Source organism: Poecilia latipinna, unplaced genomic scaffold (genome assembly GCF_001443285.1).
Source record: "Poecilia latipinna isolate Pla-1442-1.1 unplaced genomic scaffold, P_latipinna-1.0 Scaffold3639, whole genome shotgun sequence".
NCBI classification, from domain to species: Eukaryota; Metazoa; Chordata; class Actinopteri; order Cyprinodontiformes; family Poeciliidae; genus Poecilia; species Poecilia latipinna.
The window spans coordinates 1-10,800 of NW_015116255.1; the positions used below are offsets into that span (position 1 = coordinate 1).

The following is a 10,800-nucleotide window of genomic DNA, read 5'->3' on the forward strand; positions in this document are numbered from 1 at the left end:
GGCAAAGTAAATTATTAGCCTGCTGATATTTATATGTCTATTTCTCCCAAATATTGCCTTATTGATATGAAACTTATACCAGCAGCTCAGAAAACAGGTGTGATGATGTAGAAAAAGTCATTTCATTCTTAACTATATTTCTCCAAGTTAGCAGGGGGATGCATTTTTTGGCAAAGTAAATTATTAGCCTGCTGATATTTATATGTCTATTTCTCCCAAATATTGTCTTATTGATATGAAACTTATACCAGCAGCTCAGAAAACAGGTGTGATGATGTAGAAAAGCTTGTGCCCGAGACGGTCCTGATGATGCATTATGTTTATGGCTGGGTCCCAGGATCAGTACCACTGTTAAAAAAAATAATAAGTCTGTAGAAATACAGAAAAATCACAGCAGCAATGAAAACAGTGTGTAGAATTTGTCATCTAGTTTGCGTCTGACGTGAAGGGTGCATTTATCCGTTCTTTCTTCCAAGCATTTAAAATGAAGTGTGAAATCAATCAGAAATAATAGGCAATTTCGCTACACAAAAAAGTGGCCACTCAATTAGAGGCGGTCCTAGCCTGTTTGGCAGGCTGGTACGGGGGGCCAGTGGGTGCTAGAAAGGTGTATTACAGATCCCAGGATCGGTACTGTGGTGATAAAATGATAAGTCTATAGAAATACAGAAAAGTCTATAGAAATACAGCAGCAGCGAACACAGTGTGAAGCGTTTGTCATCTAGTTTGCGTCTCGTTATTTTGCAAAAACTCATTTTATACACATTTCCCTGAGCTCCAATTCCTATACTTCGGTCTCTAATAACTGAAACATGAGTGCTTAAAATGTGCATACATTCCCGTGTCTTCAAATAAACCTATTCATCATATCAGAATCTGCAGTATCTTGTCCCACATTCTCTCCAATAAAGCTTTAATATCAATCAAACATTGAATAAGAAATTAGACATCTATGTTGACATGATGTAGACTACAGCAAACTCAGGATATACTCAATATCAACAATTTACTAAATTGTAATGTTTAAGAACTTCAGCACTTAAATCATGGTTTTACTTTCACTCGGAATAAACAAAATAATCTGCAAACCTTAACTTAAGTAATTAACTTTAGAAAAATGAACACGCTTTGCATAATATTCTTCCTTAACACTTATTCCTTTGCAATTGGTCATCACTCTGAATAAAACACATAACCCAGCATCACAAACTTCTGCAAGTGTGAGTGAAACCAATCTGTTCCACTGTGTAACCCGGCGTCATGCCTTCAAGACAATACATAGGGCAAACCTGACCCATCTGCCTGTCAGACACTGAGAATTCATGTTATCACCTGCTCAGGGGTGGCAAGATCATAACATGAAGTATCCATCCTCTTCAGACCTCAAGCAGCCAACACACACACACAATTGAACATTTTATAATGTTATTTATTTGAAAGATGTATTTTTGAATGAGATGTTACAACAGCGGGAGTTTAATATGGCTTCAGCGTGAACTTTTGGTCCCAAAAACAACAAACAAAAGAAAACTACCTTATTAATGTGACAGGATGAAGCCTGCCCTCCAGGATTGAGGACTTCTAGCCTCCAATTATAACTCATAAGAGGTGCATGGAAGGAGACTCTTTCATCCTTTTTCTTTATGCTTTGACATTGTTATGTGTAAGTGGGAATGGTGCTGGTTGGTTTGCAGTGGTCATAACTCTAACTTCAGTAAGTATTGTTTCTCTTGTATAAGAGCTGTAATTAAAGATGTGTAACTCAAATTGTTGATTTAGAAACTGTCTGGAGTCTCCTGCTGCTACTGAAGTGTGGCTGTAATTTCATCTCCCCAGTCGATCTTGGCAACATAAAAACCAGTATGTACTTTTTATTGCATCCATGCAGTTCAATAGCACAAAAGCATGACAACTGTTCATATACAGAAAATACTGGAAAGTTGATCCATGCTGTTGGGCCGGAAGCGACTCTCTGCTTGGGGTGGAGTCATCCAGCTCTTGTAGGTGAAACTGGGTTCCTGATCTGCATTGTACTGTTTATCGAAACCATCTATTCGTCATTTCTTTTCAGACAAAAAACTGCTGCAACTTGGTGGAGACCCTGCTGCTTTGTTTCCTCAGTTTTGTGCTTTTTTTTTCTATGCTTGTTTACTTTGGGTTATATTCTATTGCTTGGGGATTGTTCTGTGTGGCCTCTGGCTTTGCTGCTGGTAGCAACGTTGGGATTTTAGATCACTCAATTTAAGCCTTGGGTTTTTTTGTTGTTTCTTTTTTTACATGGATATATATGTCTGAGGTTGAGATGACTTCAGTTTAGTACTTGTCCATGTCTATATTATAGTAGTACTTATTTGCTTTGTTTAATCCCACCCTCATTTTTTGTGTCCTGGCTGAGAGCTGAAGGTGGTGGCAGTTCTCCAGGGAGACTGGTTCTTTGTGCTGTGCGATTGACCAGTGTTGGGGTTTCTTCATGCATGTTTACAAGTGGTTGGGGTGGTTTTTTTCTTTTTTTTTTTTTTCTTTTAGGAGCCAGTTTCCCACACTTGGACTGCCCTCCCCCTGCTGGTAGGTCTCAGTGCTGCTCATTTCCCTTTCCCATCCTTCTTTTCCTTTCGGCTTTTTCCCTTTAGGGGTTGCCATAGCGGGTCATCCGTCTCCAGGTAATCCTATCTTCCGCATCTTCTATCACATCAACTACCTTCATGTCCTCTTTCACTCTATCCATAAATCTCCTCTTTGGTCTTCCTCTAGGTCTCTTTCCTGGCAGGTCCATCCTCAGCATCCTTCTACCAATGTATTGAGTGTCTCTCCTCTGTACATGTCCAAACAATCTCAGTCTGGCTTCTCAGATTTTATCTCCTACACATCTGACATGAGCTGTTCCTCTGATGTATTCAATTCTGATCTTATCCATCCTTGTCACTCCCAAAGAGAACCTCAACATCTTCATCTCTGCTACCTCCAGCTCTGCCCTACAGTCCATGGAGATTCCTGTCTAACCTCATCTGTCAACCTGTCCATCACCACAGCAAATAGGAAAAGGGCTCAAAGCCGATCCTTGGTGAAGTCCCACTTCCACCTTGAGCACTCCTACAGCACACCTCACCACAGTCTTACAGCTATGATACATGTCCTTCACCACTCTAACATATTTTTCTGTTACTCCAGACTTTCTCATGCAGTACCACAGCTCCTCTCTTGGAATCCTGTCATATGCTCTCTCTAGGTCTACAAAAACGCAATGCAGCTCCCTCTGACATTCTCTGTACTTTTCTATCAACATCCACAATGCAAAGATTGCATCTGTAGTACATTTTCTTGGCATGAAACCATACTGCTGCTCACAGATGTCCACTTCTGACCTTGGTCTGGCTTCAACTCTTTCCCATAACGTCATTGAATGACTCATCAACTTTATACCTCTGTAGTTGGCACAATTTTGGACATCTCTCTTGTTCTTGAAAATTGGTACCAGCACACTTCTCCTCCATTCCTCAGGCATCCTCTCACTCTCTAGGATCTCATTGAATAGCCTTGACAAAAACTACTGCTGGCTCTCCTAGACACTACCATACCTACACAGGTATGTCAACTGGACCAACTGCCTTTCCACTCTTCATCCTTTTCAATGCCTTCCTGACTTCATCCTTACTAATCTTTGCTGCTTCCTGATTCACAGGCGCAGCTTCTTCTCCTCTTTGTTCTCTCTCATTTTTTTCATTCATCAACTTTTCAAAGTACTCCTTCCATCTTCTTATCACACTTTTTGTATCTGTCAGTAGAGTTCCATCTTGGTCCTTAATCACCCTAACCACATTGAGCATCATGCCATCAATTTCTAACTGCAGGCTAATCAACCTACCTGACACTCTTTTCACTTCCAGAACATTCCTGATCAACTCCTCCTTTACAACAATCCCTACACCATTTCTCTTTCCCTTCCTGTTGTAGCTTATTTACATTTTAAATGTCTTTTAAACAAAACATGGAACAATAAAATGTAACGTTTTGTGGAATAAACTCTCGTTCTCATTGGTTTTCAAACCTTGAGTGCTTTACTGGTGCTCCATTTCCTCGGCTGCAATTCCCAAGGTGGCATTGACACCTGGTTTACCCTGAGAGGTGCATTTTAAGGGGCAGGAGTATCAAGCTATTTCATACCCTTGTGTTGCCACATTAACTAAAACTTATTTGAAAGTGAATAACCAAATGACAAAAACTCCCTGATTATGAAAACCACGAGAAAACTAAGCAAACAAACGGCAACTCACTCCTACAAACTCGAAGAACTTTTAGAAAGGTGTTTAGCAAAGAAACAGTGTGCTCAGTTGAGCTGAGGATGCATAGCAGGAAGTCTACATCAGGTTTCTTTTTCTTTTTTTTTTTTTTTAAATCAATCGCCTCCAACAGTCCACCAATCAGACATCTCCACGGTCTTCTGGGTGCTCACTAGATAGGAGATATTGGAATGTTTATGGTTGCACTGTGAGTGACACTAGTGTTCTACAGGTCAGCTAAATTATATTTGAAGAAAAGCAGAAAAATGTTATGTAAAAAAATATCGTTTTATAAAAGGCCTATGTTATATCCTACTTAATATTTACATGGTTTTGTGCCAGAGCCATATGTTCACTATGGCTTTGGTAAAATGTTTGGCCAAAGGCTGTTTTGTTCTTAATCCGTCCCTCATCCACAACTTCTGATCACACTGAGGATGATGAATGAGGAGGAGGGTTGTATGGGTCTGTTTCATTATTGTAAATAGGGACTTCTAACAAAACATGGGAAAATATGAATGTGACAGTTTTGTAGGGGAAAATAGCACTCTGCTTGCATCTGTGCCAGATAAATATGTTCATCCAAACCTTACATAACATTCTTAATTCAGACACCCTCGCATGTAAATTATAACATAGGCAGTAGAAGCCTGCAGTCTATATAGAGCACAAGTAAAATGGGGCAAACTGCCAACATTTCAGTGAGAACCTTGGTGCAAAAAGGAAAGGACAGGAAAAACTAATCCTTTGGTTAGATAAAATGGTCACAAATGACAGATGTACTTGACTTGTGTGACAGCATCTGTGGCTGTGTGTATTAATGAGAGAGAGAGAGTAGCTGGGTGGAGACAATATTATGTGTGCCTGTATCCATCCCATAATAGTTTCCATGTGATCAAGTCAGGCTAAACGTGTGTGCAGTGAATGTTACCAAAGCTGCCGTTTCCTGATTGGTTGCTGCCTACACATATTCAGTATGCACCCGCTGGCTCTGAGAATGTGTATGACAGGGAAAGAGAGAGAGGGATAGTGGGGGATATAAAAGGGGATAAAGAGAATGACAGAAGATGCAATGCACAAAAAAAGAGTCAATCTATTCTGAGCCAGGTGAGATACATTCTACAGCTGAAACAGCAGGTAAGATAGTCCTACAGTGTTCCATTTGTTTTTTGACTTTAAAGTTGTTTTACTCTCCTTACGCATGCTGGCTTGATCACTGAATGTTTTCTGTGACAAAGATTTATACATTTAGTTTTATTTACACATTTAAGACAAGATATTGGTGAGAGAATGATGCAGGAAAAAAAAGTATTCTAGTTTACATCTGTCAGTCATTCACCACTAAGATGACCAAAAGCTGTCATTTGTGTTTTTTTGTTGTTGTTGTTGTTTTTTTTATTGTTTTTTATTTAATCCATTTACAGTTATGTTTCTTGGGGTGTGTATCTTCTGTGGCTTGGCTTCTCACAACAGGACACAATGCTCCAGGTTCAAGGTTTGAGAAGAGTATGATTTTAGGGGTAATTTCAATTTTAAAGTATTACCAGCACGTGCAACAAGAATCTTTTATGTGTCCGTGTGTGGAGTTTGGCTGTGGAATAGTTTAAAGGCTGAACTGAAATTGTGTGTAAGCCTAAAGCAGTTTAAAATAATATGTAAACGGATGTTTTTTTTTATCAACATAGGAATGATGACACAAATTGAATATTAAATTTAAAATATTGTATACATTTATTTAATTTGCATTAAAATTAATAGGTTATTGTTTTAACCGGCATTTTGTTTGAGTAGAGGACAGATGTTAACAGGCATAAGGGGTGGAAGTGTTTACTTATATCCACTCCTTTTCAGACAAGAAACCGTTGAGTAATGGCCAGAGGAGATGTCTTGAAGATTTCATCCATCCATCCATCCATCCATCCATCCATCCATTTTCTTTACACCCTTGTCCCTTAGTGGGGTCGGGAGGGTTGCTGGTGCCTATCTCTAGCTAGCGTTCTAGGCAAGAGGCGGGGTACACCCTGGACAGGTTTCCTGAAGATTTATTAGTTCATATTTATTTAGCTGATTCTGCGTTGTTGTCTTTCCATCTGATTGTTTTATTCTTACAAAGGTCTGAAATAAACCTAAAACTAAACATAAAAAATGCTTAGTTTTTTTTTAACTCAAAATATCATTTCCATATAATATTGGAAATTATATTTTGATATTTTAAATATAAATGAGACAAATCAGCAGTTTCATGGTGGTGCACTGTGGAGGTTGTTTGTATTGTGTTCCTCTGTGATAGACTGACAACCTGTCAGTTGAAATCAATTTCAATTAAGTTTATTTACATAGCACCAATTCACAACAAATGTTGTCTCAAAGCACTTTACAAAGAAAAAGGTGGAAAATAAACATTTCAATTCAATCATGCACACATTCCAAGTGATCCTAGTAATTAAACAGTACAGTATGCTCAATTAATTATTCAAAGTAGTTCAAAAAGTTTCAAAGAAAATGGATATGGTGTATCTTCCTTTCACTCAAAGAGTGCTGGAGATAGTTACCCTGTCCAGTTAATTGATTATGATGGATGAATTCAAGTTGTTTCAGAAAAATGTGAGGTTCCTACACCTCTGAACTGGTCTAGCTTCAGTGATGAAGAAAGAACAAACAGAAGACAATGGAGATTGAGTTTAAACATAAAGAAATAAAGAAGTACTGAAAATCAGGGAAACCAAAATATCACCTGCCCAATTTAATCTGAGTAAAACCAAGAAAAGGTTTAGTCCACAGATTTAAATTGAAGTATGAACAATCATTAAGAACAGACAAATAAAAAAGACAGCTTATGGATAAAAAAATCAGCTCATAAATTGATGTGTCCAGGGATGGAGTAGAGTGTAAGACCCCCTGCCCTTAACCTCCATCGACAACTAGAGACAGCTACCAGCTACTCTCCATGAAATCACACAGCATTAAGCTGGCTCAGGACATGGACAATTGAATCAATTACAAATATCTGCAACTTTAAGTCTGACCATCCATCTGGATGGTCAGACTTAAAGTTGCAGATATTTGTAATTGATTCAATTTTAACCTGCATGGGTCTAATAACACATTCATGAGATGTATCAAAAGTGTTCTTTTGATACATAAATTCAATGAATGCATTGCATTCAATGGATTTTGCCAACAGGGTGAATCATTCTGTGTTTTTGTTTTCATGTTATGAAAGAGACCTGTTAGCAATGTCACTGTGGGATAGTGCATAACTTCTAATGGGCTCTTTGCAAGTCAGCTTCCACATGCAGGGATAAGCGGCTCGGTTGCTAAGGGTCTATTATGAGAGGCCCCAAGGGCCAAAACCTACAAACTCTCTTAGACGTACTATCAAACTCTCTTACTCGTACTATCAAACTCTCTTACACATACTGTCAAACTATCAAACCCTCTCACATTCGCTAGCAAACTCTCTCACATTCGCTATCAAACTCTCTTGCACATACTATCAAAGTCTCTGACAGAATTTGATTGCAATGGAAGTTAACTTAAAATTTCAGTTTCTGATTGGACCCCAGGCAGGCTTTTCAAAATAAAAGCGGACCTCCGGTTTATGTTTGATTCATGTTTCTCTCCTGCGGCTTTAAAAATGTAAAACTTTGTGTTAATTGATTTGCTAAAGGAAATCATGTATCTGAAAATAAATTAAAACATATTATGTTGGCAAACAATTCTGTAAACGACATATGTGCTACCTCAATCAAAATTGCTGACATTTGACATGCAAAAAAATCTTTCAGATTACATAAACAATATCTTTACCAGGTACTTCTCTCACTTCAGGATGATACAGGGACACCTATAAGATCAATTTTAACTGAGGTTGCACATATGTGCTTTAGAGGATTTTTGCCCACGCAATTTTTTTTTTTTTTCAGATACATAATGTTGTTTTGCAAATTAAAACCCTCTATGGCATGGCGTTGCTCTCGGACAACAAACCACATTTCTGTACCACACGTTGCTCCTTTATTTTATTTTTTGGGGGGAATGATTTAAAATACCTCCAGACATATTTGTGTCCAAATAAAAGAGGTATTGAGGTTCATGTGACCTTTTACTTAGAAGAGGAACAGTCCTTTTTATGAAGCGGAGGTGCATGCTACGCCTTGCCTCCTACTTGTAAGTTATACATCACTTTTCTTCATGTTTAAATTTGGGTCGTGTAAGAGAGTTTGTAGGTTTTGGCCCCATGGGCCAAAACCTACAAACTCTGTTACATTCACTATCAAACTCTCTTACATTCACTATCAAACTCTCTCACATTCACTATCAAACTCTCTCACATTCACAGTCAAACTCTCTTACAGAGTTTGACTGCAACGGAAGTCAACTTAAAATTTCAGTTTCTGATTGGACCCCAGGCAAGATTAGGCGGGTTTTCACGGACAGAAAAATAGCTGAGCGGCATCGACTCACATATGCAACTAATATTTTAAATGACATCGTTAGCGCTCCAACAGTAATGTCAGCATTATCAGAAGTGTTTAGAAGCCGACAGCCAGCATCGGAAACCCCATCTTTCAGTGGGATAAAGCTAGCCGCCTCTTCGGAAATGGCAGTAAAGCCAGCCTGCACTCGACTTTAATGTGCGCGACAGTACAAGTTATGGCGCTCTCTTTTCAAAATAAAAGCGCATCTCCGGTTTATGTTTGATTCACACATCAAGTTTCTCTCCGGTGGCTATAACAGGATATAACGGCGGCTTTGTGTTAATTTGCAAAACGACATTATGTATCTGAAAAAAAATATATATATATTGTATGGGCAAAAAATCCTGTAAAGCACATATGTGCAACCTCAGTTAAAACTGGTCTTATAGAGGACTTACCAGTGAGAGAGGTACCTGGTAAGGTATTATTTATGTAATCTGAAATATTTTTTTGCATGTCAAATGTCAGCAATTTTGATTGAGGTAGCACATATGTGGTTTACAGAATTTTTTGCCCACGTAATATGTTTTAATTTATTTTCAGATACATGATTTCCTTTCGCAAATCAACTAACACAAAGTTTTACATTTTTAAAGCCGCAGGAGAGAAACATGAATCAAACATAAACCGGAGGTGTATGTTTAAGAAGACATACACCTCCGGTGTACATATCTGACATACAAGATATTATATCTTGATGCCCCATGCCTCTATGAAAGCAGCTGCTCATGTTTGACCACCACTACCAGTTGACAAATTTCACACGCATGCATCAATGAAGTCATGAGACAGATTGATGTATCTATTTTTGCAAGGACAGTTTTTGTTTTAGTTCTGCTACGATTTCCATCAAATTCAGATCTCTCACTTTTGCACATGAATCTTTAGTCTTGGTATATTTTATTTTTGCAACTATAAGCAATTCCCTTGCAGATTTTATTTTATTTATTTTTAAGATATGTACAGTGTTGTGAAACTGTAAATATCTGACACACTACATGTTTATATGTTTTAGATCAGTCCTGCAAATTTTAGATATTTCCTACATGGTTGAATTAAATGGTAAACCTGCCTCATTAGCAGAGCTCTGCTAATGAGCTAATATGGAAGACAGGTGTGCCAAAGCAGAAGAGACATCGAAAAATTAAAGGATACCATCAGCCCTGGAGGACTGGAGTTTGAGACAACTATTACAACTTCAAATTAATTCATACAAATTAAACAGAAATCTCAGATTTCAAATGATGATTTCATATTCAATATAGAAATAACTGATCAATATTTTTGGTTCCATTGGCAGCAGCATGACTATAGTTAAAGACCTGAAAATATCAATACTTTCTGACAGAAAATTTAAAAATATTCAAAAACAGATGACAAAAAAAACAACCTTCTTGACATCTTTATATCTGGAAAAGATTAAAAAGCTATTTCAAAGGCTTTGAGACTCCAGTGGACCATGGTGAAAGCCTTTGTCCATAAAAGATAAAACATGGAACAGTGGTGTCTCATCCCAGAACACCACTCCCCTAGATCAGTGTTTTTCAACCTTTTTTGAGCCAAGGTACTGTTTTAATTGAAAAAATCACAAGGCACACCACCAACCAAAAATGTAAACAAAGATACTCTGTAGCTGCCTATATTAGTCATTCTTATCAAAATGTATTGAATAGGAATCAAATAAACACAAAATTTTATTTTTATCACATTTTACATTTCTTATTTCAAATTGCACGTAACATGTCCACTTCAAAAATACACCTGAATAGGGTCACAACACTGTGGTCTTAAAATTAAAGAAAACTTCAAAGTGTTTTACAAACTAATCCACAAGCATTATTTAAGCTGTAATACAGAAAATCATTCTTATTCTGAAAGAAGCAATAATATTTGGGAAAGATTTCACTATTACAATATGAAGATTTGCATGTACAAAATGTCAATATCTGTATATTTTACCCATCTAGTGTGAAACCTGTGCATATTTGGATGAAAACAGCTGATTTCCTGGCAGAAATTGAAGAAAGACAAAGCTCTTCCTC

General features: G+C 37.7%; 2 long non-coding RNA genes across 2 annotated transcripts in view; one reads left to right on the plus strand and one right to left on the minus strand.

The window, feature by feature from the left end:
- Positions 1-2,445: 2,445 nt before the first annotated feature.
- On the minus strand, positions 2,446-3,756 carry LOC106941395 (uncharacterized). Its single transcript, XR_001423350.1, has 2 exons — positions 3,678-3,756; positions 2,446-3,317 (listed from the first exon to the last, which is right to left on the minus strand). It is a non-coding gene; the product is annotated as an uncharacterized LOC106941395 (long non-coding RNA).
- A 4,824-nt stretch (positions 3,757-8,580) lies between these two features.
- Positions 8,581-10,800, plus strand: part of LOC106941394 (uncharacterized) — an 18,978-nt gene continuing 16,758 nt past the window's right edge. The window contains exon 1 of the long non-coding RNA XR_001423349.1: positions 8,581-8,975. This is a non-coding gene — a long non-coding RNA (uncharacterized LOC106941394). The remainder of the gene's footprint in view (positions 8,976-10,800) is intronic.